Below are 4,170 nucleotides of genomic sequence, written 5' to 3'. Positions count from 1 at the left end.
TCTGATGATGCCTTTATCAGGACATTTTACTCTTTTGTCCGCATGATGAAAATAACACATTGAGTTTAAACAAAATGCACCATTTAAAAAAGACAAAAAACGAGCTTTGCGCAGTGGCAATATCATAGCCAGTGAGGTTTATCCGAGGCATGATTATTGCTAATTGAAAACTTTTCCCAATACCTCACCATGACTTCAAATATAGTTGGCATTGGCAACTTTTGACAGTCTCTACGGAGACTGAACAATTAAAAAATCCCAAAAACCAGTAAGCTGAAGCTATTCCTGTTGAATCGAGTCTGCTCAGAGTGACTGTAATACAGAACAAGAGCAGAACCCTCCTAGAGGGCAGGCGGGGAATGTCCTGCTGTGGCCATATGCCCAAACCAAACTCACTCCCACCGAGTCAATTCTGACTCAGTGACTCAGGACCGAACTGCCCCGTGGGCTTTCCAAGACTGTGATTCTATGAGAGGCGAACGCCTCAGCTCTCTCCCTTGGAGCCGCTTGGAGCTAGCTTCTAACTGCTGACTGGTTAGCTGCCCAGCACATAACCCACCGTGCCACCAAGGGCCACCAGCTGTATCAGGCCCTGGTAACTTCATGGCATTTTTTCAAAGAGCAGTACTATCTCCCAGAACCATCCATGCCAGCTACCATCACACAGCTCACCAAGAGAGCCAGTTCCAGCCAACACATTCGGGATGAGTTAAGTCAATGTTTGACCAAATCCAGCAAGCTCATTTTTAAGTTGACCATTTTGTATGGCCCGTGAAGGATGTTATAAATAGCCAAAAGAGCCTTGGCAGGAAACAGGTTCCGCACCCCAGTCATCAGGGTTCTAAGGCTGCCAGTCTTTTGAGCAGCAGAGCGCCACGTCTTTCTCCCACGGAGTGGCAGATAGACTCAAACGGCCACGGTTTTGGTGACCAGCCAAGCACTGAGACCCTGCCACCCGGGCTCCTAAAATGCTCCATGAGAAGTTTTATTTCTGGACATAATGTTCAAGGCATTTAAGAACCCTCCAGCTAAAACTCTGGAGTCAGCAGTAAAGTCTTTCTTGTGCTGCTGTTTCTGCTGGCAAAAGAGCATCCAGAAAAAAGTCAAGACTTCTCTCTGGGGAGAAGGCCGTGCCTATATTTTGATAAATACATTAGGGGTTCAATTGGTTTGATTTCCTCAAGGAATGATGAACACCATGGGTTCTGTGATCTCAGGAAGCAAGTGGGCTGCCATTTTCATTATCCCCCAGAACAGCTACGTTAAAATCCAGTAGCCGGGTAGTGACCCTATCCCCCTATCAGGCTGCTTTCTTAAGCTGTTGGAAGCGAGCTCTTACAAGAAGGCATGCTTGTCATGAGTCTAGGGAGGCTCTGGTCAGGGTAACCAAACACGGTGTATGAGTTGGGGTGCTAACCAGACTGCTCAGCAGTTTGAACACACCAGCCTTTCCTGGGAGAGGAGGCTTTCTGCTCCTGTAAAGACTTACAGCCTCAGAAACCCAAAAGGGTTAAAATAAATAAATAAAAACTAATGACCACACACACACAAAAAAGAAACCCAAAAGGGTAGCTTTACTCTGTCTTAAATCTCTACCATCAATCTCTAGCCTGGGAGTTGAAACTCTGGGCTCAAGCCTAAATTCTCCCACTTACCAGCTGGTGACCTGGGTCAGTATCAGCTGGAATCTACTCAGTTGGTACTGAGTGGGCTGTACTGCACAGCCTACTGGAGTTTCTGGATGGTCCATTTAAATGCCTATCTGAAGGCTGGTAGTTCCAATCCACTCAGAGGGGCCCCAGAAGCAAGGCCTACCTAACCATCGACTTCTAAAAGGTCACAGCCTTGAAATTTAGGGAGCATTGCTACTCTGCACATGTGGGGTTGCCATGAGATGGAATCAGGTCAATGGCACCTGGCTGTTGAACAAAATCCTAGTGGGTTTCTGCTAAAACTTTTATTGTAGCTAAAAAATAAAAGACTCAATGCCAACAGTGACCCTAGAAGATGGGGTAGAACCTGCCTGCCCCTGTGAGTTTCTGAGACTGTAGCACTTCACAGGAATAGAAAGCCCCCTCTTTCTCCCTGGGAGCAGCTAGTGGTTTCAAACCGCTGACCTTGAAGTTTTCAGCCCAATGTGTAACCACTACATCACGACGTGTCTCCTCATTGTGGCTAGAGAGTCCTGGAAATAACCCACAACCTACTTTCTGTGACATTAAAATCTTGACTCTCACAGATAAAGAGATTTTTAAAAAGGAATAAGTAAATAGCTAAAAATAAAACTGAACTCCGCTCTCACCAGGGTTTTGTTTACTTTTGCCCCCAGCTCCCACCCAGTGGTCTTTCCCTAGTCTGATAGTTCTTGCTATTGAGAAGCCCGCTTTAGGCTCACGGGAAGACAGGACATAGCACCAGATACACTGTTAATCCCCAAATTCAGTGTTGTTGCCCGAAGCCTACAAGGTAGCAGGGGCGGAATAACGGTCATCTTCAGTCTAGGAAAACTGAAAAGCAGCTGCGGTCAAGTTGACCGGAGACTCCTAGTGCCCCGTGGGCGTCAAAAGAGAACTCAGCTCCATGAAGTCCTCTAAGGCTTACTCTTCAGAGATCAATCACCGCCTTTCTTCCCAAGGCTCCTCTGTGTCGACCCAAATGTCCAGCCTTTCAGTGCGCAGCTGAGCATGTCCACCATGTATACTACTTCCAGGGAAGGAGACTGTGCAGCAGGAATTAGAAGACAGAAAAAGTATGGGGACTTGGGAAACTAATTAGTTCTGTAAAGTTTACCCAAACCACACATTAGGTTTAACTTCTCAAACTAAAAATGTCAAAAAGTAAAACTATGAGGCCAAGCCCTTTGATCTTGAGAGATGGGGTACAGATGATTTTATGAGTGCCCATATTTAGATGACGTATCTCCTGGCGGTTTGCTATCAGCTGCTAACCCAGAGATTGGAGGTTCCAACCCACCCGGAACTCAGTGGGAGAAAAGGGCTGGGGGACTGCTTCTGTACGGATCACAGTGTAGACAACCCTGGGGACAGTTCTCCAACACACGGCTGTTGCCACAACTTGGGATTGACTCCGTAGCAACAGGTTTGTTTTTGTTTTTGTTACCCTGTCTACTGAACATCTAAGACAACGCAACTCACACTGTCCAGTTGTCAGGGAGCACACAAGTGTGCACGCACATGTGCATGCACCCACGTTAAACTGAGAGGACAATTAGAGAAGGATTAGGATTGTGACAAACACGTTACCAGAGAGTAAACCAGGATGCACCTGGAGTGTAGGGCCAGGCATTGCCATTCTGAGTAGCTATCCAGGTTTAACTTCATGGGGATGGAAAGCAGGCATCAACCTCTAGCCTGGGGGTTGAAATTCTCCCACTTACCAGCTGGTGAGCTGGGACAGGTCACATACCCTCTGAGTCTACCCACGAATACCAACTTTGCCCAGGATTATCAAAGTCACTGCCATCGAGTCTGAGCTGACTCTTAGCAACCCCTGTGGCTTTCTGAGACCGTCACTGTTGACGGGAGTAGAAAGCCCAGGCTTTCTCCGGAGGAGCCGCTGTGGTTTCGAACTGTAGACTGTGCGGGTCGCAGCCCAAGTGTAATCACTGTGCCACCACGGTGCCTCCCAGAATGACTAAGAAGATCAAAATTAGTTAAAGGCTGAGTTCAAAAAGTACGATCGAACTATGAGGTGCTATTTGGGGGCGAAGAATAAAGAATGTCCACCTTTCAACCTTGGGGGTTGAATGTGTCTTAACATTTCCATTTTCGCAGAACACTGAGATCCACGTAGTGTGTTGAGGGCCCGTATTAAGCACCTGAGCTCCATATTTCCAGGGTCTTCAACTCTCACTGCATTGCCGAGTATCCAACATTGCGACTAGCTGCAAGGAAGGGCTGGCAGCGTTAGGGGAGGTTAGTCAGCGGTCCCCTCCGAGGAGCGGGGGTCCCGGGGCTCAGGTGGAGAGGTCACTCGGGACCAGGCTCAAGGGTCCTCCGAGTGTGTCCTCCTGGCACGAGGAGGTCCGCCCCACTCTAGCACGGAGCGGCAGGGGGCGCGGCCCATTTTAAAGCACAATCCCGGGAGGCCCCGTCTGCTCCCCGTGCCCATCGAGCCCGCAGCGCGCGACCCCAGCCGACGATCCCCGGG

The 4,170-nt window shown here is 48.6% G+C and overlaps 1 non-coding gene across 1 annotated transcript; it reads left to right on the top strand.

Annotated features, from left to right (window-relative positions):
* The first annotated feature begins 102 nt into the window (after positions 1 to 102).
* Positions 103 to 240, top strand: LOC115872568. The gene has a single exon (XR_004047931.1). It is a non-coding gene; the product is annotated as a U4 spliceosomal RNA (small nuclear RNA).
* Positions 241 to 4,170: the final 3,930 nt, after the last annotated feature.

The sequence above is a fragment of the Echinops telfairi genome, unplaced genomic scaffold (genome assembly GCF_000313985.2).
Source record: "Echinops telfairi isolate 266 unplaced genomic scaffold, ASM31398v2 ScPeMD7_7425;HRSCAF=8463, whole genome shotgun sequence".
In the NCBI taxonomy this organism is placed as follows: Eukaryota; Metazoa; Chordata; class Mammalia; order Afrosoricida; family Tenrecidae; genus Echinops; species Echinops telfairi.
This window is presented reverse-complemented; position numbering and strand designations above follow the sequence as displayed.